Source organism: Emydura macquarii, unplaced genomic scaffold (assembly GCF_026122565.2).
Source record: "Emydura macquarii macquarii isolate MOO-44397 ecotype Brisbane River unplaced genomic scaffold, CSIRO-AGI_Emac_v2 contig_1768, whole genome shotgun sequence".
NCBI lineage: Eukaryota > Metazoa > Chordata > Testudines > Chelidae > Emydura > Emydura macquarii.
In genome coordinates, this window is record NW_027131905.1 from 2,470,029 (window position 1) to 2,492,523 (window position 22,495).

Genomic DNA, 22,495 nt, shown 5'->3' on the forward strand with positions numbered 1-22,495 from the left:
GTTGGTCAGGCATGACTTGCCCTTGGTGAATCCATGCGGACTGTTCCTGATCACCTTCCTGTCTTCTAAGTGCTTCAAAATGGATTCCTTGAGGACCTGCTCCATGATTTTTCCAGGGACTGAGGTGGGGCTGACTGGTCTGTAGTTCCCTGGATCCGCTTCCTTCCCTCTTTTGAAGATGGGCACTATATTTTCCTTTTTCCAATCATCTGAGACCTCTCCCAGTCACCATGAGTTTTCAAAGATAATGGCCAATGGCTCTACAATCACATCAGCCATCTCCCTCAGCACCCTCAGAGGCATTGCATCCGTCCCCATGGACTTGTATGTGCAGTCTTTCTAAATAGTCCTGAACCCGTTCTTTCAGCACTGAGGGCTCCTCACTTCCTCCCCATTCTGTGCTGCCCAGTGAAGTAGTCTGGAAGCTGACCTTGTTTGTGAAGACGGAGGCAAAAAAAGCATTGAGTACTTCAGCTTTCTCCACATCATCTGTCACTAGGTTGCCTCCCCCATTCTGTAAGAGGCCCACACTTCCTCTCTCCACTTTCTTGTTGCTAATATACCTGTAGAAATCCTTCTTGTTACCCTTCACATCCCATGCTAGCTGCAACTCCAGTTGTGCTTTGGCCTTCCTGATTTCACGCCTCCATATTCAAGCAGTATTTTTATACTCCTCCCTAGTCATCTGACCAAGCTTCCACTTCTTGTAAGCTTCCTTTTTGTGTTTAAGTTCACCAAAGACTTCTTTGTTAAGCCAAGCTGGTCACCTGCCATATTTGCTATTCTTTCTGCACCTCAAGATGGTTTTGTTCCTGCGCCCTCAATAAGGTTTCTTTAAAATACAGCAGCTCTCTTCGACTCCTTTCTCCCTTATTAGCTTCCCAGGGGATCCTGCCCATCAGCTCCCTGAGGGAGTTGTGGAAACATGATGTTTGTCACAAAGACAGTTTGAGCATGTAGCTGAAAACTAAGAAGCAGTTAGAATGTGCTGACCGATAAACGTGGTCAGCTAGGTGTGGACGAAGTTTTCTCTGAAGCTAAATCAAGATAGCTCATTGTTAAAATGGAAAAATAAAACTTCAGTCAAAAGAAAGACAGTAGGGCAGTTTGCTATGTGCATGCCTTCCTTTGTAACCAAATACGGAAAGTTCCTTGTACAGATTTATACTGACATTGTTTGTGCAAACTCACTGTTATTTCTTCTTTTTATTACACATGCTTAATGCATTTTGCTGTATAACAATGACTTGGTAATAAGCCTGTATAAAAACCCTCACATGACACAGATTGGGGGCGCAGTTCAGCTGAAGCTGTTGCCCCAGGTAATTACTTTGTTAATAAAGGTCTTTTCCTTGCCCACCCAAACAGAACGGAAGACTGTTTTCTTCTACAGAGTCAGTCTGCTTTTTTGAAGTCCAGAGTCCATATGCTGCTGTTCTTCTTTCTTTTTTGTCAGGATCCTGAACTCTACCATCTCATGGTCACTGTTGCCCAGGTTACCACCCACTTCTACTTCCCCTCCCAATTCTTGGTTTGTGAGCAGCAGTTCAAGAGGAGCACAGCCCCTAGTAGGCTCCTCCAGCACTTGCACCATGAAGTTGTCTGCAACACTATCCTAAACTTCCTGGATTGTCTGTGCTCTAGCTGCATTGCTCTCCCAGCAGATGTCGGGGTGATTGAAGTCCCCCATGAAAACCAAGTTCCGTGATCTAGAAACTTTCACGAGTAGTCTGAAGAAAGCTTCATCTATTTCATTCTCCTGGGCTGGTGGTCTATAACAGACTCCCACCACGGCATCACCTTTGTTGCTCTCGCCTCTAAACTTAACCCAACGACTCTCAACAGGCTTTTCTCCAGTTTTATACTGGAGCTCTGAGCAATCATATTGCTCTCTTACATACAGTGCAACTCCTCCACCTTTTCTCCCCTGTCTGTCCTTCCTGAATAGTTTACTTTCCCTGAAACCTGCAACAAACAGCCAGTCAGCCACCAACAATGGATAATATTAATAACAAGCTCAAATTTTTAAACAAGGAGAGTAAATAACCATTAGAACAACTAACCAAGGCATATTGTGTGTTCTCTATCACTTCGAGTCTTTAAATCAAGATTGGATATCTTTCTAAATGATAGGTTCTAAATTATTAGGCATTACTAGGTGAAATTCTATAGCCTGTTTTCAAGGACTAGATCATAATGGTCTCTGCTAGCCTTAAAGGCTACTGGAAATTACCTTTATAATGTTATACCAGGCCCTTCAACTGCTAATGCTCTAAGGGGAGTTAAAGGAAGACTGTTAACATAATAAATTCATGGCTGCCTAAGAACTTCATGATTGTCATACCGTGGCCACTGGAAACTTTACAACAACAGCAGGTATTGAAGCATAACAGCCTACCGCTTGACCTAAAGGAGAATCTCCTTTTTAGCTGTCAGCAGTATAAGGCCTATGAGACCCAGATGAGCTGTTCTATCAGAAGGGGGCATTGGTATACATACTCTTATCAGTACCTTAGAGTGTATAGAGCTTACAGTCTTGTTATGGAGGTGGGACCATATTAATCTCCATTCTCCATCTTCACTGACTTCTTACCCATTTGATTCCAGTTGAGTTATCCTTCTGATTTTTAAATTTCCTCAGAGAACCATGCCAGCTGACTTGTCCAACCTCCTAGTCACCTATTCCTGCTTATGCATTCTGCTTCTGCAACCTGGGCCCCTTCCTGTTTCCTCATTGTGACAATTACTACGTAGCTGCTGTTGTTGTTTGAATAAATCTGTTCTGTTTTTCAACAGGTAAACTAAGGATTCGAGTAAGAATGAGGGGAAAAAATCTAAGTCTACATAGGAGTTATAATTCAGACAAGGAAAAAAATCTTTTACAGAAAGACTGGAAATGTAGTTGCCATTAAACAGAGGAAAAACATAGTTTCCAAAGCATCTCTTATATTGGGATAATAGGTCAGGACAGTAAAAATTTCAGTCATGAAGATCAGTTAAATAAAGTCTGTATGCAAAATCAGCCGGTATACATAACAGCCATGTAGCACTGTGGCAGTTTCCTGAGTAATGGAGACCGTAAGTCTGTAAAATAGTCCTACTTGCTCAACTGTTTGTAAAGCCATTTATCATAGGAAAGAATCTAATAGAAAATATACCCTGTAGTCAAATGAGACAGCACTGAACTCCGTTCACTTCAGTAAAATACATTTTCTTTTGGTTACCACTACTGATCATACATGTTTATGATTTACACTTCCTATTTCCTAACAGTGGGTTAAATCCTGCTCCTATTAAAATTGGCATCAAAACCCCATTCATTTAAATGGGAACAGGATTAGACCTATAATCACTGACATTCTAATAGGTTTTTGATAGAACTGCTCCCAAATCCATATAATAAAAGAGCTTGTATCTTAGTACAAAGCCACATCACATGGATGTACCATATCCAGTGCTTAATTTGTAATGAAAGGTGCTGGGGCTCAAGCAATTTTTGTATATTCATAACTGGTTCAGCAAGCCCAGAGGCTTCAGCATAGCCAGGGGCTATGAACTGCCAAGCCTAGAGGCGCTGGGGATAAGCCCTGGCACAAATTAAGTACTGACCATGTCAAGTTTCAGATCTCTGGATTTCATACAAGTGAGCAGTAAATTTATGGAAGATCCATTTATAATTAAAACCTAACAATGAAGCTGCTCCTATAAGGAGGTTTAGAACTGATTGTACAACACATTGTTCAGGAATTTAATAGTTTGTAGGTTCCTTGCCTAGTTCAGCATTTCTTGAAGCTTAAGTGGTCTTTAAACTTTAGACAAAAGTTGTTGCTGAAAATATCTGGTGTCTAATAATAATCCATCTAGCAGGCATGCACTCTCCTATCTGATTTTTAAGCCTAAGAATTTAGATACCAGAGAGGGGAAATGTGCTGAATGAATGAAATTACTCCATGTCTATCTCAACTGTCCAGAAAGCATGCACTAATCTGCCATCACACTGCCTTGGAGACATTGCATCATTTCCCCATTTTAAAATCTCCTCTTAAAACTTTCCTTTTCTTTTACTTCACAATTGACAATTAGTGTTTTGTCATGCTCTGTAAATATGGATATGGTCTAAGGATACATTTTTACTGCATCTACTATACATTCTGTTATGGAGCCCCCTCTGTGCTCTGCACCTTACTCTGTTGCATTCTTTAAACTATGGTCCTGATTCTGCAGTCTCTCCCACTGGTGTAAATCAGGAGTACTCCACTGCATACAGTGGAATTACACAGTTTATAAAATTGGGGTAATTGAGACTAGAATTGTCCTATGCCTTCACCTATCGTATTCTAACTTGCTGGGACCCATAGTGTTCAGCTGGTTGACTCTCTCAATGGCTTGTAAAAGAGAATATATAAAATATTCACTACTATGTTGTTGGTTTTTCATCAGGTTAATGGTAACATAACATGATTCTGGTATTTGTCGTGCTAGTTTAGTAGAACCTTTTGAAACTAATGGAAAGTGTTGTATAAATAAGTCATTTAATTTCACATCCATTGAGTTCTCCAGTTTGGTCAGCATTGCTCCATACCTGAAGCTATAGCATCCTTGCAGAAGCAGTAAGATGTGTTTTCTGTTTCCACTGTTCTATTCTGGTAAAGCTCCCTGCCTCGTCTGAATGACTAAATGGAGATACAAATAAAATGAGGAGTGACAGTTCTTGAATATCTTAACACACCATTTACAAGCTGTTTGGCTGTAATCCCTGCTGTAACTGGAATGATGCTGTGCTAGGACAGAGGTGCTCTAAGCACTTACACAACACCACCACCTGTTTCTCAAAAAACACTCACGATGCCTAATCTTGTTCCTATTATAATCACTGCCAAAAACTCTTATTGACTTCAAAGGGAGCAAGACTGGATCCTTAACCTTCTATCTTATCTGATGTTCTATAACTGGTGCACCAGAAGCTGCTCAAAGGGTTTCAGTGCTCCTAAAGGGCTGAACTTGTTTTGATCTGAAGGTCCAGTCTTTTTGGCTGTCTCAGAAGTTCCTCACACTCCCATCTCCTATTATCCCTCAGAGGTCTGCCTCTTCACTACTTGAATCAGTGATATCATTGTTCATAAGTTTTTTGTGCAATGCCTAGCACAATGTGAGCCTAAAGCCCAGAGCCCCATTTTCCTAGGCACTGTAAAAACAAACAAAAAGTTCCTACCCAAGATAAGGTAAGGGACAAGGGAAAGAGGTGAATATAAGGTAATAGTGACACTTTTATAAACCGGAATAAGCAGCAGTCACAGTTCTATTAAAACTAGATATGGGTCTGAGCTAAACCCCAAAACCTAAATGCCCTTGAACTTTGGTCTGAGAAGAAGAGCTCAAAATCCCAGTCTAAGTGTTGCTAATGGTCCCTGTCTTTATAATGGGCTGAAACAAATCCCTTATTTGAACATCACTGAACTCTGTGAGAAAGGGTGTTAAAATCCAGATCTGCATCTTTCCTAGCACTGGCCTATGATTAGGTAAAAGTGTGGGGTGGGGGGAGGAAGCCTCTGATTGCAGTTGTACTGAAAAAACAAAATACAGAACGTGGCTTACTACAATAACAACTTTATTTAAACGTTGAAGTTCTACAATGCTCAGGAAGGCTTTTGCACCCATGACATCCTAACAAGATAGTTATTGATAGACAAGTCAGCAGTTTTTTTTTAAAAGCTATAAAATACTCCACTACCAACAAACATTTACCTGAGAGATACTTTTCTCGTCTCTTTAATTTTGTTTTAGTATTCTAATCTAAGATGTTATGTTGGAGCTGTGCATATAGCATATAAACTTCTGGCGAATAATAAGTGAAAGTCACTATAGAAATAATACAAGAGTGCTTAAGAATGACTTTTAAATGGTTCAGTGAAGTAGATACTGGAATGGCAATCTAAATTCTATCAGACAAGGTAATGGAGGATGAAAAAATGGGTACGCAGAGTGACTGGAAAACTAAATGATAATGTAAGCCTAAGGTACAAAAAAATTGTTGAGCTTTGATAAGACTTTCATAAAGGGGGCAAGAAGAGGTAATATACATATATGGAAGGACTGTAACGTGAAATGGGCAAAGGAATATCTGACTTGAAATGGTGCCAGGGAAGGATCTGGTCCATGCTTCTGCTCTCTAACTGCTTGGCCCAGTGTAACAATGCGTCTACTGCAGGTTTTCAGTGTTTTGGTTCAAAACCTTATACAGTTTAGAGCTCAAGAGATTTTAAATAGTGTCCATCATCTAACTTATTTTTTTCTCTCATTGGTGGATTCCATGAGGAATATATGCTGCCCCTATTATAACAGCAGTCAATGGAGACTGATCATCTCGTTAGACTTTGTAAACCTGATATCATGTGATTGGCAGTAAGAAATAAAGTCAAGGCTCTGACAGCACTTTGTCTTGTTGCATAAATATTACATCTGTTGGTGCTCTCCTGCATTTCTTAAGCTCCCGATTCCCAGTGAAAATAATATAAATATAAATGTTGGGACGGAGAAAATAATTCTCATGGTTTAGTGTTTGTGGGCCACCAAGAGAAAGAAGGAAGACTCTAGGAAGGGTTTTGCACAAAAGCAGGGTAAGAGCTTAGTGGAGGGGGAGGTTATTTTATCTGTAGGGGGCAGTGCTAAAGGAATGAAGAGGGGAGTGGAAGAAAGAAACAAAGGGGAAGGCAAGGCTGCTAACACTAGGCCAGATTTTCAAAGGTATTTAGGTGTGTAAAGATGCAGATAGATACCTACTGGGATTTTCAAAAGCACCTAAGCAAGTTAGGCAACTACCTGGAGTGAGGTGCCTAATCTGTTTAGGTGTTTTTGAAAATCCCATTGGACACCTATTTGCATCCTTTAGGGCCTAATACCTTTTGCCAATCTAGCTCAATCTAGCTAATAGGAGAGACATTAAAATGAATAAAATCTGAGCTGTAGGCTAGGGTGGAGTCTTGCAGGACCTTGAAAGCTGCTCTGAAAGGAAATCCAAGCAAAACAATGGAGATGTGTGATGAAGCACTCTGAGTAAACAGAGTTGATATATTAATCATGAAACAAGATAAGCATTTTTTTTTGTTTTGTTTTGTTTGTATATATTTTATGGATACTAATCATCTGGTTGCTGTTGAGTACAGTAAAGCAGCATATGTTGTGTTGAAATTTTGACCTGAAGAGATGACTGTCAATACAAGTAAACACAATAACTGTCAGGAAGCAGAAATCATTTTTAAATGTCTCATCAAATATGATTCCTTGAAGACTTGGGAAAAAGCTTAGACAAAAGATAGCTGAATAATGATTGGTTTTTAGCATTGGCTTAGTGAGAGAATCTGTTTTGTAGTAGCCAATCTAAATTCCTAAACAGCTCTGTTCTAATCTGCTTCTCTGATTTTGTCCTCTCAATAGGGTTAAGTGTTTGACATGATTGCATTATATTTTTAGCCAGGTGGATAGTGCCATGCATGTAGTTTGGATTGGTTCACTTAATGAACAACTGCTAATAAATATTAAACATATCAACAGAAGTATTTTTCATACAGCAGTACCACTTAGTCTCCAAGCCTTTTGATCTGCACCCAGAAATGTAGGTGTGCAAGTGAGGAATATTTTGCCAGTTAGCAAAGCACCTTTCTAACTATCAACCTTGGCCACCTTTTAAATGAAAATATGATAAACTACAGATTTTCTAAACTACAAGGTACCAGAAACCCTAGACCAGATACCTGAGGAGCATGCACAGATATATCAAAGGAGCCTATAAGGGGGGACCCAGTCCTGTGAAGTGTAGAGTGTCTTTATTGTACTGAAGATGATGGGAGATGAAGGTGCTCCCCAGAACCTTGCAGGAGCCACTTGGCACCATGCACGATTCGGCCTTGCTCAGCAGGCTGTTGGTAGATAGTGCCTGATCTTTCTCCCATTTAAGTCGATGGCAAGACTCCCACAGTCTATAGTGTGTCCCTTAGCAACATCTTACCAGGTTATATTTCACATCTGCTTTTCTTTAAAATGAGGAATTACCATCCTTAGTTCCACTTGGTTTTTGTTCCATTGCTCCAAACATTTTTTGTTGTAATTTCATGGCGGGTTTATTATCTTGATCACACTTTAAGAAATCGAGCCGAAATAACCACAGGTATAGGTGGAGTGCAACTCCATTGACTTCAGTGAAGTTGTAGCTGTAGATTAGCAATGAATGTGGCCCTGTATCTTCAAATGCAAAGTCGATCTCAATTTCCTTAGAAAACCGGACCTGAAACAGTGCTAGTTGAACTGTTGCCTTTACTCCAGATATTACACCAAAATCAAATATGCATTACAAGTTCTGATTTGAGAGAAGAGTCAAATCACAAAATGGGCCAGATTCACTGCAGCCTACTGAAGGGCTCTGCTGCTGGAAAGTCCACCAGGAGAGGGACTATGCAAGACGCCCAGCTAGTTAGTGCCGCCTCTAAAGAGGGTGCAGTAGCTGGGGAGGCAACATGAGGGTAGCCAGAGCATGAACTGGTTCAGCTCGTTCCCTAGGCAGCATTCGTCAATGGGGCTTTTATGGAGAGGAGGAGACCGATCTTCACCTATGCCAGCAGAAATCAAATAAGAGGGAAAGCAAATTTTTGGGTGAATTTCTCTCTAGGATACAGTGAGCCAGGTTGGTTCACAGAGGTGCTATTTATGCTTAGTTTGCCAACATGAGTGAAGCTGGCCTGATACGTATAACTTGGCTAAATCTAAACCAAAGAGGTGGTGGTGGTCAAATATTTGAAGGGTGAAAACACTGTCATGAAGGCATGAAGCTGTTCAGGGCAGCCCTGGGGACTGCTATCTAATTAGGATTAATGGAATGAAATTGAGAGTAAGACAAGAATGACTATTGAGAAAACAATTCTTCACTTGAACTATGGCTTTAATGCAGTCACATCTGATTACAACTTACTAGTTTTATCTGTTTTATAGAGGGTTTTAGTCCAGTATGCTACATGGGCATTAAATTCACTTAAAACAAACAAAAAGGAAATCTTAGGTCAGCCCTGTCTACACTACAGCTAAACTGTCCAAGGGCTGGAGAGAATAATTCATAGTATGAGGGAAAATACAGAAGTAAATGTTCATGGTTTTGGGGACACCATTAGCTTTGGTCCATACTATACATTTTAACGGTGCTGTAACTGGGTTCTTTGACTTGTTTATGGTGGTTGTGTAGCCTGTGAGTGTAGCTTATTGTAGCTTGTAAGTAAAAGCTCAGAATTACACAAATACAGCAATATGGGTCCGCTTTTTAGTGCATCATTAGTATTGCAAATACTTATTTGGGGCTGATACTGCACGTTTGTTGATCATCCTCCAGTGAGGTGTTGACACCCAATGAACTCAGTGGTTGCAGGATTAGGCTCTGTGGAGTGTTGTTCTAGTGCAAATTTAAACCCTGATCCTGCAAACATAAACATGCTTAATTTTAAGCATGTGAATAAACTCACTGAAGTCAATGGGGCAAGTCCCAGGCTTAAAACTAAGCATGTGCTCAAGAGTTTTGCTGAGTTGGGGGCCTCTGCACAGAACCATCCTTTATTTTACTTTCTTGCTGTTCTAAAATCATAATTTAATATGTTCAGAATATTTTTCATATTTCATAGTCTGACAGTGACAAGCACTCTATCAAATGCTGCTTTGGTGATTAGTGATGGTTTGATTGAACTAATTAAGCCCAGAGGCCACACGTAGTCTCCAAGAGAACCAGACAGGTCTTTGACAGTATGTTTTCAAAAATCAGTGGGTGTCTGAACCAGTATATAAAAAAAAAACATTGAATGAGTCCAACTCACTCTACCACTGACACAGAACACCACTAACACCCAGTAATTGCAGTTTACAGATGGAGAACATAGAAAAGGAAGATATCGTGTGGGTGGGGAAGAATAAACAGAGGAAGGAAAAAATTCTGCATTAAGTGAGCTGTAACAAAGTATCTTCAGTAATATATGTCTATTGACAACAGAGACCCCATGAGAGCGGTATTTTTATTTTCTTTCACAACAGAAGATTTGTGTCTTGCCACGCAGTTTCATGCATCTTGAAACTATAAGAGCACTGCTGGAAAATTGGAGAAAAAATGATTTATTCTTTGGCTGAAAGCTGAACAAGGGAAAACACATAAACACTGCACTATAAGCACAAAGGATGATTATTTTTGCCACATGAACCAGTTTTAAAATTCATGGGTAAAAGTAATTTTTGACAGAACTGTGTAGGCATATTAGGTTTTATAAAAATAGCTGTCAAAGAAATGTTTGTCAGCAATTGCTATCTCTGCTCTGCCATTCACAGCTTTTGTTTTTTTCTGAAAAGGCTGAAGTATTTGTTTATTGATGGATGAATTTATATGATTATAGCAGACTCAAATTACAAAAATATAGGAGAGACAACTCCATGGCCTAATTTCAGTTACGTTTTTCGATCAGTTTGTCTTCCAAAAAAATAAAATAAAATACCACATATTCCAATTGCTTGTTTATTTAAAAATATATATATATTTTTAAAGATAACTGTATTGCTTTTCCACATACCAGGTTCTGATCTCATATGAAATCAGAGTGACTTGTATGGGATTTTCAAGAACATCTTGGCACTAAAATATTTAAAAGTTGCCTTCTGCTTCCTTGACACTTTTTTACAATTTAGATGCTGCAAATCCAGATTCTCCATGCGCTCTCATAAGACATAATTCTAAGCAAATTTTGTTGTTGTTGTTGTTGGTATTTCCAATATTCTTTTTTCCCAGCTCCCAGTTCTGTCCCTTGCAAGTCAATGTGGAGCCTCACTCACTGAGGATGGAGAAATGTAGTCCCAGCTGTGGGTCTCCTTTCATCTCTTTCTTACGGGCTTGTTTTATTTCCATAACACAAACTCAAAACCAGAAGACATCATCTACACTCCATAGCATACCCTGGCCTTTTCCAGCTTCTGAAAGCTAGGATGGGAGAAGGCACACTCTGCCTGGTTACTATGGAAAGACCAACACTACTGATCCCCTAACCAGTATTGTCAACACCATGCTTTCAAAACCCATGAGTCCAGCCCTTGCCCCAATCATTCAATTGGCTTAAAAATTATTACATTTTTAAAAATAAAATGTGGGTTCTTTTTCTGTGGTTTTTGAGCCTGGAGAGTATGCTCACTTCACATGGTTTCTCTGCAACTACTACGAGGCCTAGAAACTTACTTTTTAAAAAACAAAAACTGAGATTCTCATGTAGTCTCCTGGAGCTTTAAGAAAAATATCTGGGGTCTCTTATGTGTGCTGCCCTGCTTAAGAGACAAGAAGCCTTGCATCTGGCGTCCTGTAGATCACATATTTACTTCTAGCCGTACAACTCCCTGTTTTAAAGGACCCAAGGCTTTACCGGGTGTGCTGTGAAGCATGCTTGTACCCCAAGACCTAGTGTCCCGTTACAATCCCATACAAAACTGAAACTTACTGGCCAGCTTTCTAAGGCATCTAGGCATCTGGTGGGATTTTCAAAAGTGCCTAGGTGCCTAACTCCCCTTATTTTGAGTTAATTGATTTCAGTGAGAGTTGGGCACCCTGTTGCATTTGAACATCTCATTAGGTGCCTAGCTCCATCTTTAGAAACCAAAATACCTTTACAAATCTGGCTTTAGGAGAATTTCTTGAGGATACCCCTGAAATTCAGGACATTCCCTGGGATCAGAGAGCAAACCCTTTCAAAGGAAAGAAATAGAGGAGACCTTTTGGATACTTTTTCCAAAGTTTTTTCCAGTACACAGAAGAACTGGTTGTTAAAAATGGCTTGATATTTTTGCACTACTTTTGGTACTTTCAAGATTAATTAAGTGATAATTAATTATGAGGTAGTACTAACAGGGACTTGTGCTTCCTACTCTCCACATTCAACACCCTTTTAGAACTTGCCATCATGGAAATATGGCATGGAATTTTATTTTGTTAGACCTGTAACTATGGGGTGAAATCTTGACTTCATTTAAGAAAGGGGTAGAGCTCCATCAACTTCAAGAGAGCCAGAATTACACCTCTGGTATCTACCAAACACTCTCGGCACCCCATGAATGCATGTAATTGTCTACCCAGATTGAGGTTTTCTTACAATGTTATTTTAAAATGGGGAAAAAACATACTTTAGGCACAAGCCATTAAAAACATGCGAATACATGAAAACTTCTGCAAACTTACAATCTTCTGGATTTTTTTTTTAAGAAGGTGCTGGTGGGTAGGGGGCAGGAGGATTAAGGAGAAATTACTGTGAATTATAGGGTCCAACATGGAGTCAATCAGGTCATGAGGGGAGAGTCTGGGGTTTGCACAGAAATTTCAATAACTTTTTTTTTTTTCCACGTCAGCCCCAAGTAATGGCAGTATACCAGATTTTCTTCAATGTTCTCATGAAATGTTAATTTTCACCATTGGCTTGTGGTTAGTATAGCATAATTTGCTGTGGTGGAATCCAAGATGCTTCTCCAGGCTAGTATTTTGTAATGGTGGCCATTTTCAGTTTTGATGACTACTGATACTCCAAAAACTGAGAATACTTTATTTCTCATAGGCATCTCTTCTCTTGTGGGTGTGGTGTTGACTATTTCAACTCCAAAACAGCAAGAATAACGGTATATGTCTACAAAGAGACACTTTGCATTGCAAAAGAGCATACTAACTTCCATCAATGGAGAAGACTGTTAGGAGTAACACATTGTCAGAAATAGCAGCCTGACATAATCAACATAATAACATAAACATGGAGTTTAGTTAGGTGACTTACACTTGGAAGCCATATTGTTTTTCTCTCAGGTGATGTTAGTTCCTGGAGATGATACAAGAAACAAGTCAACAGTGTGGTCCCACATGGAAGGAAGGAGAGTCTTTTTCTATGAAAAAGAAAGTTCTCAGTAATTAGAAGTTATGTGGCATAGTAAAAATGCTTAGTGAAAATGCTTAGGATCCAGTGACACTGACTTGTAAATAAGTGTTTCTATTGCTGGTCTCAAATCTGCTGCAGGCAGTGCCATCTAAAGCCAGGCACTCCTTCATCAGCCTGAAGCTCTGAAACACCAGACAAAATCAGAGTCTGTGCAAGTCTGATATGTTGCCTTAGACAATGCATTACTTAACAGGAGATGTACAAAATGTGCATTGCATGCTATATATCACAAAGGATTGAAGATTACCAAATGTAAATGCAATAAAATAGTATCAGTCAGGAGTCGGTCAATAGTATTAGTCAATACTATCAGTCAGGAGCAGCAGCAGCAGCAAAGATGGTATCTTTCATAAAAAGGATCACAGATGTTGCAGGGGATAATTCAACTTTCATAGAGAGAAACCATATGTGTGAGAGGGAAAATTAAAGTAACAGAAACCAAAACAAAAAATAAAGGGGGCAGGGAGCCAATTGTGCTCACACAAATTATTTTATGAGTAGTCAATAACAATTGTTTTCAGTAATGTTAAAACTAAAGACAGGAAAAGACTGGTTGGTTTGGATTCATGAGCTGGAGGAATATAAACGACTTTACACTTTCCAAGTTTCCTCTGTTCAATTTTGATTCCCTTTAAACTATTCTTGTTCTGCTTTTATATGTACAATAACAATAAAAGAACATAAAAATGCATCCCCCACCATTAATTTAGAAAAATTATACAACCAACTCTTTATTTATAGAAAAGCATGCAGTGAATCAGCTTACCGTAGGAAAACAATATATAGCTGCAGGCAGTAAACCAGCCTCTACACTGCAGAATTACACAAGGCATACTTTAGTCCAGGCCCAACATTGAAAAACTTCATATTAGAGAAATCTCACATGGGTTGAAAATTGGTAAGGGCCAGTGATCTGCCACTCTTAAGTGATGTCTTTGGGGGATATATCTTCCACATGCTGACTGTAGGAAACAAGTTAAACTGGCTTCAGCTGACCCACCTAAGAACATGTTATATGTACAGGAAATCAGGAGACATGAACATGGGACTTCAAAAGTGACAAAATGCAACCAATCCACTTGAAAATGTTTTGTCAAAATTTCCTGTGAAGAGTTTGGGGGGAGGGGAAAAGTGGGGAATGTCATACACAGCTTTGACAAAATGTTTGCTGATGCAAAACCTTTTACTGGAACAATTGCTCTTCATTCGATCTCTGCAAACCCCAAAAAGGAAGATTTGGAGTGTTTTGTTTTTGTTTTAATTCTTTCTTTAATATTTTACGTTGCTCTGATATTTTGTAAGCAAATGGCTTTGTATTAGCATTGGAGTTCTGGTCACAGCGTGTTGATAAAAAGTTGGTAATATATTTTATGCATAAAAGGAGCTTCATATGTTTCTGTGTATGTTGCTAATGTGAAACTGAGAATTGTCCCCTTCATCTTTTATTTTCCTTACCTAAATGAGCAAATATTTTGCAGCTCTTCATATTTTCTCTACCTATAATTTTTTGAAACCTCAAAATTGAATTAGCGCAGTGGGTGCAAAGTTGTCATAAGAAAAAGCTAATCCCCAGGAGCTAGCAAACCAGATAAAAGAAACAGCTCCTACATTCTTCTTTTCTTGTGGGTTATTAACATGTAGACAGCATTATGAGGTTACCAGAACGCTCCTCATTAATTGCCAGTGAGAAATAGCTTAAGCTTGCAGACAGATAATCTCACAATAGCGATCACAACATTAGATAAAACAATGTCAGCCCAAGCCAATATTCACATTCTGCATCATTACAAAAGATTATATTTTGTTGTTTACAGACAAAGGATCACATTTTAAGGGCTTTAGCAAACCTGTGTTTAATGTCTGTGTTTTATAAGTTACAGTAACTTTAAAGTTCCTTTCTCTCTTTGTTTATGAGATAGAACTAGAAAAATATAGTAGGAGTATGGATAAAAGACAGTGTATTCAGTAAAAAGTAGCAGCCAATCAAAGGAGTTGCTGATCACCTCTTGTTAAGTGCTGAGTGCCCTCAACTTTCAGTGAATTACATGAGAGATGAGAATGCTCAAACTTCACAGTACTGGGTCTTAAGTCTGCCTCAATGGCGTCTTGTTTATGAGCTGCTTGTCTCTTAAAGGTTCATCGCTGAGCCAATTTTTTATATAGACATTCTCTACTGGCTCAGTCTTGATAAATTAATAGGATCCTGTGCATCCTCTTAAACCCTTTCTAGCACTTCCAGGTCTATTAAGGTTTGTGTATATCAGTTTGTGACCCCAGGGGCTCCTAAATGCCAAGTGGCAGAGGGCCCACCATACTGTAACTTACGTTAGGCCTAGGCCTGACACACTCACTACCCCCAACTCACTGTCATAATGTGTATCTAAAAGTTGTCATGTAAGTGTGTGCTGCCAGAAACATGTTCGTAAAATGTGTTTGGGAGGCAGTGCAAGAACCCATCCTGTCCTAGACAAAGGAATCTGTATTTACCTGTCTGACCAGCTTGATTACTGGCAGAGGACAGTGAAAGTGCATGTATCTATATGGTAAACAAAGGCATCAAACTAACACATAGGATTATAGTAAGCAGGCAGGGGGACAAAATCTGCACCCCAGAAATCCTTCCTGGCCCTTAAGGCAGAGACAATGGACTTTGAATAATATACAGAGAGCAAAAAGACATTTTAGTAATCCATCATTTAGGGGAAATAGGGTACAACACTCTCTGAGCCTGTGAAAGTTGGATCTCCAAGCCTGGAGACCTAGACATGCTGGTAACTTGATGTAAGTGAGGAAACTCTTTTAGGCAAAGATAGTAGCTTGCTAAAATTGTTTGTCACTAGAAAGCGTGTTTTGTTTTGTTTGAATCACACTTGTCTCTTTCGCTCTTGCTTAATATCACTTAAATCTCTGTTCTTTGTTAATAAGAATACACTTATTTTATTACAAGAATACACAGTGCTGTGTATTAAAGTGAACTGTGAGTCTTCAGCTCATCTGACAGGCTGATGTGCGCTCTGCCTCTTTGGAAGCAGCAAACCTAATAATTTCTGTGAGCCTCCCATGAGAGGGACTAGGCACTGCAGGGAGATGTCCGTGGGGAACTCAGGAACTGAGATTCACTGATTGTTACCTGCAAGGCAAGGTTTACACTGGCAGAGTCTTGAAGAGTTTGCTGGCAAGGCGAACAGGCTGGTGTGTCAGGGAGCTGACACACAGCTTAGCAATAGCAAAGCCCCTCTAATTCTTGCTGAGGCAGAGCAATGGTTCACAGTTCTGGATGTCCTGAGCAGATTGTCACACAGTTATTTCATTCAGGATTGCACATAACCCTCAATGTCTCAGATAAGTATACATTAGACTGAACGTTGTTTTCTATTATCCTGTTTGATGACATGAATATGGATAGGGCAGTTGAAACTCTAGTTATACTCACTCCTTCATACCACAGTTGTTTCCTTTGTTACTCATTTCTTTGTCTTCATAGCTGCCTATAGAAGTTACAAACCTAATTGCTGAAAATGCTCATTTTATTTTTCCAGTGGCAAATGTATGGGATTTCTTGTGCCTAGCCAGATCATCTTTTTTGTTCATGATTTTACAGCACCTAGCACAGTGGGGTCTTAATCGATGCTTCAGGCTCTGTGGTGGGGGTGTTACCCCAAACAAGCAAGAAATAAGTTAATGTAGGCCTGAGGCCAATTACTATACTGGGTTGCACCTGGAGGATGGGCCAGGCTTAATTGTCGGTAAAGCTCACCTTCATCTACTGAAGGACTGGGGGAGAACTATAAATAGAGAAAGTTCAGAGCAGAGGGAGGGGGAAAGGACCATGAAGAGCAGAGTGGGGAAAGTTGTGCTGAATAAATATAATATTAAAAATGGTAAACTGGAGGGCAGTGGTATCAACCCTACCTTATTTAATATTATGGTAAATGATCTTCCAAAACAAATAAGTGCTGGAGTAGGAATCACTCTTTTTTTGCAGATGACTATCATGTATGGGTTAGGAGCAGGAATATTTAGGTGGTTGAAAAGCGAATCAACAAAGCATTTTGAGGGACTTCAGACTGGGGACATCAATGAGGTTTTAAGTTCTCCATTGTTAAAACCAAAGGATTGATCGTGTTTGGTTTAAAAAAAAAAAAGGCTACAAAGGAATGTAAACTGTACCTGTATGGAGAACAAATAAATAATGTTAAAAGGTTTAAATTCCTAGGGGTAATATGTGATACTAAATTACTTTGGAAAGATCATATAGACTATTATGTTAATGATAAATACAATGGAAGGATCAACCTACTAAAAGATTTTGCTGGGCCTAATGGCTGGTAGTTAAGAAAACCCTGCTGATGGCATGCAGAGCCTTAATCAGACAAGTTACTGTGGCTGCAAAGCTTTTGGGTCCGCATCAAAATCAGAACGTAAAAAATTAGATTCAATACAAGGAAAGGCATTATGAATTGTGTGCAGTGCATTTATTACAACACTGATATGTGCACTACAGATAGCTGCCAGTTACACTATGAATGAAAATATTGGACCTAACTTTCTGGGCCCAAGTTAATGGGAATTGCAGTGACAAAAGTACCAAACAAATATGAGGATTGTTGGGAATTCAGTCGGTGAGTATAGCAAACATTGGTAAAACTCCCCATTGTACTGAATGAAAATATGGATGCAGGAGTAGAAAGACAAAGAAATGCTAAATTAAGTCAAAACTTTTAGTTATGGGGAAATTAGTTATGAATGGAAAGCCACGTGTTCAAATATAGATTTAGATGGGGGTTTTTTAACTTAAGGGTAGAAAGGAGGCAATAGGTACACTTAATTTTTTTTATATCAGTAAGTAGATGAAAAGTGTAGTTGTTTTGGCAAATATATGCAGATGGGTCTTAAAAAGAAAAAAACCAGGATGAGTAGGGATGCCATATTGTACTCATTCTTAATTTTGGTGTACAGCTAAAAGAATATCTGATTTTTTTTCAGCTGTTATGACAGCCAAACTAGTAGCAATAATGCTAGCATTAAACTGGATCTGGGATGTATGCCCAGCAGTGGCAGTGATTTTTTTGGACTCAATATCAGGCCTTATGACAATAAAAAAGGGTGTCTTCAGATGCAGAAGTGCTTTAATCAGTGAAAGTATATTTCTAATAATGGATTTAGTACAGCTAGGGATTCATGTAGCATTAGCTGGGATCCCAGCGCATATTAAGACAACAGGAAATGAAATGATGGACAAAGCACGTAAGAGCACTGTAGAAGGATTGACATAGAAATACCCTTGAATAAACAGGAATTCTAAAGTCTAGTACAGAAAAGCACAAGCAAGAAAGGAGGATATGGCAAAAAAAGGTAACGGATCAATGGAAAAAGAGGAGGGTTTTTTGACATGCTCTAGAACTGAGGATAATGACATGCTTCAGGTGATTTTTGTTTAGGGTATTAACTGACCGTTGTGATTTTAAATGAAAATCTTTTTTGAATAAGTAAACACAAAGGTGGATTATGTGAACGCTGTAAGGTAGAAGAAACAACTGATCACCTTTTACTGCATGTAAGGGCTTTGTTAAAAAAGGGAAAAGCTTTTTGAAGCATTTCAATGGCTTAAGGTAACAAAAGTTACATTACATACTTTAGTAAGAATATTGGAGAAATGGGATAGTATGAGAAAGGCATTGTTATGTTACCTGAAAGATGCAGGGCAGAATGAGAGAATATAAACTGCTAGGTATTCAGGAATTGTAGCTGATTGTGGCTATGTATTATCTAACCAACTCTGCTTCATCATGAGGGGGAAAAAAAGGAGGGAACTCTGCAGTCACTCTCTGGAATTAGAAAGTAGGGAGACCAGGAGGTGTCAAAGAAGAAGCTCAGGGAGAGAGTAAGCCTGGGGATCTTTGCCTGAACAAATAAAGCTGGTAAGTGGCCAGGAGAGAGGCAGAGCAGACTGTGAGGATGCACCCAGAAAGAAAGGCAGGAACTGGACTTCTAGGGTGAGAGCCCTAGAAGGTGTTTGAAAGGAATGGTGAGTGAAGAAAGGTCAAGCCTGAGGAGGGCAGTAGTGGGTTTAAGTTTATACTTTTATGCTGGGATTTATTGGAGGATTCCAGGGGAGAGCCCTGTGAGTCCTAGCCCTGCAAGAAGAATGAGTTTAGAGAGGCTGCGGGGAGGCCTGCTGACAGCCTCAGGTAAGAAGAAGCACTAGGAGGGAGGAGGGTGAATATAGACATACCTTGCCTGCTAACTGCAGGATCCCTGGGCTGAGCCCCAGAGGAGAAGGAGGGCCTGGGTTCCCCTCTCAGCCACCAGAGAAAGTGATAATGATTCCTGAGAAGGGTGTGAGGACCACAGGGCCCAGAACTGAGGCCAGAAAACCTGATGTAAGGACACTGAAATTGTTTTTTGTTGTGTTGGACTTCCAGTTATCCCAGAAGTGGAGAGACTTTAAATGACCAAGTCACAGGAAAGTCATTGGAGTGACTATCAGTAGGGGGCACGTACTCAGGAGAGAGCTGCTATGCCATGCCCATGATGAGGCACTCTAGCAGTGAGTCCATTCTTCTACAGGTTTCTAGATGCTACTGCAATATAAATAAATAAATCAATAATATGGGAGTTAGCAACAGGACTCCCATTGAAATAAACAGCAGTTGTGTGGTGATATCTTCTAGTTAGCTCTGAAAACCTCACTAGGTATAAACATCAGCTGTATAATACACTATAGATGTTATTACCACCATTTTCCTATTTTACCGAGTCACAAAACTGTTACCTTTGTGAATTATTTATATACACAATATGTATCTTTATATTGTTTAATAACATGAAACACTTTTAAAAAATTATTTGATTCCTGTAAAAATTGCTGGGCTGACAGAAGTCCCCTATATTTATCCAGAGTTTCTGTGTCATAGATAGTACCAGCACAAGCTTTTTCCATAACAGCATTCCCCCATCTGTCTGAACCATGGCCATCTCTGAAAAGAAAGGAGTTCAGTCTTTGTCCTTTCAGTCTTTGGCATCTCCTGAGTTCGAAACCAAGGGAGCCAGTTAATGGCAAGTACAGTAGTAGTTTTATTGACGTAGACACTTGTGCATTAGCTGCACTCATATGCCATGGTGAAGGACATGGAGAAATGGGAATTGCCTGAGTAGTTTACTTTGAAATCCTCTTGATTACATTCCATAGGTGCTTTTTTCAGTTTATTATGGGAAATCTCAGTGACTGAGAAGGTTAAGGAACTTGACTCCATAATACCTGAGAGTTCTCATCTATTTTCTTATCTACTGCTCATGATGGTGCAGAGATGCACTGTTTTTACTGCCTCCATTAATCTAATGGGACTATCACACTAAACAGTGATAAGAAAGGTAATAAGCTGGCTAAGAGGACAGTTATACTAAATTTTGATAAACTATTAGTAGTTTCACTAAAACCAGTTTTACTGTGAAGAGACTTCGGTTTTTCCATGTATAGTGTGCCTTTATCTTTAGAGTATTTCACAAACACAGACTAACCTTCACAATATCCCTGGGAGTTGGCAAGTAGCATGATTCTCATTTTCGGATGAGAAAACTGAGGTGGAATAGTTGATTTGCCTAAGGCAACAGGGAGAGTCAGTATCAGAGTAAAGATTAGAAATCAGGAGTTCCTAGTTCCCAGTCCAATAACTGTGAGAGCACATCTGGGACTTGAGATTGGAATTCAGGGTGTGATTCCACTGGAGATAGATCAGTGTTTTCCTTAGAGACACCCCCATAGTGTTTATAAATGCTAAAAATTATGTCAGAGTTTCCTTTTTCCTTCCCACATTGACCCGCATACTTCATTGTGACAAGAAGTAAATTACAGTTAAGCACTTTGGTAGATGAGAGAATTGGTGTTGAGGCACAGAAGGGGAAGATAACATAAACACAGTGTAAAAAAAATTACCCAAGCAGGCATAACGTTCTACTATGTCACTTTGTTGTGTTTTCCGTGAGTGGCTGAATTATTGCCTAATCTCTATGATTCTGTAGCACGTGTCCCAATTGCAATGATTCAAGTAAGCATTTTACCACCACCTGTCACTGATCCCTGTTTGCAAGAGTCACAGGGTTTTTTCTGGAAAAATAACTTTCTGCACACTGCAAAACCAGATTTTTTCATTTTTTCAAGCCTAGTTTTCACGAGCAGAAGAAACAACATATGATGAAGCAAAAGGTGAATGTTAAGATCATTCTACTTGGTTTTATCTTCAGGCTTTTTAAAAATTCTGATGATGCTTGTATTTAATTTATTTTTATACAACTTTTTACAGTTTCTCTTTGTCCTGTGCATCTCTGCATGTAAATATTAACATTTTGCACTTCCATTGCATCTGCCAGCTGAGGTCATTGTGTGTGCAGAGATTACGTGATGGATTGGTCTGATGAAGGTTTTATCTGCATGAGTTTGGAATGGCCACATTACTCAAGTGAGTTGTTCTGGTCATCCCAAACCTCTAAAATGTAGAAAGCTTACAAAAATTGATACAATTTTTCCTATTTATCCACATGTAAAAGCTCTTGGAATTGTGAGTCCAACTGTGCAAGCCTCTGTGGTAGAGGAAAATTAAAACTTAAACAAATTTTAGAAACTTAAAAAAAAGATCCAAAATAGGTTTTCCATAAAGAATGTCATGAGTTGAAGATGTCCTGAGATTGTTTGAGGAGTAGCAGTAAGTGCTTATAGGTTCATAGTTTAAGGCCAAAAGGGATTATTAGATCATATAGTCTGACCTCCTGTATATCACAGGCCATTAAGTTTCACCCTGTTACACCCTGTATTTAGTCCAATAACTTAATTTGGCTAAAGTCTATCTTCCAGAAAGTGCGTGTCCACTGGAAAAGCTGCGAATGGCATACATCTTGTTCCAGTGCTGTGCACCTTCCATTTCTAGCCATGACAGACCATAAGAAATGAATTCTTAAACCGGGTACTCAGTCATAGAGTGAATACTGTCTGTGCTGGGCAAAAAATTCAGCATTTGCTGAGGAAAGAGGAAAAGATTATTCTTACAGTCTTCTTTAAAATGGTGATTCTTTGAATCTGCTCATAGAGTTGCTATGTTAGAAGTCCACATGGAGATGGACAAGTGAAGAGGAGGGTAGGTGAAGCACAGAATATACATTATAAATCTAATTTATCATTTGACTATCACCTCTGCACATAGGAATTTATGTTTAGAATTTATCATGAATATTTACTCATGAATTTATCACTGGAGATGTGATTTCTAAATAAGATTAAGTCTCACCCACAATCTCTGGATTGAACTCTCAAATCTCAGTATATTTCCCTCCCCAGATCTCTGAGGAGGGGCTCCCGCTATCAGCCCCGTGTGGCCAAGCTGCTGCTGTCAGTCCTGTGAAGAGTGGGGAAGAAAGGTAATTTCTCTTCCCCTCTATTTTGGAGAGTGGGTGGGTAAAGGTAAGCTTCTCTGCCCCTTCCCACCTCATCCCATTGTCCTGGCTCAGTCATCTGTCCCTCTGCC

General features: G+C 39.4%; 2 long non-coding RNA genes across 2 annotated transcripts in view; one reads left to right on the forward strand and one right to left on the reverse strand.

The window, feature by feature from the left end:
• Positions 1-22,495, forward strand: part of LOC137158625 (uncharacterized) — a 42,667-nt gene that overhangs the window by 18,469 nt on the left and 1,703 nt on the right. The window contains exon 2 of the long non-coding RNA XR_010921465.1: positions 22,309-22,388. This is a non-coding gene — a long non-coding RNA (uncharacterized lncRNA). The remainder of the gene's footprint in view (positions 1-22,308; positions 22,389-22,495) is intronic.
• On the reverse strand, positions 10,035-13,827 carry LOC137158621 (uncharacterized). Its single transcript, XR_010921463.1, has 3 exons — positions 13,744-13,827; positions 12,819-12,924; positions 10,035-10,116 (listed from the first exon to the last, which is right to left on the reverse strand). It is a non-coding gene; the product is annotated as an uncharacterized lncRNA (long non-coding RNA).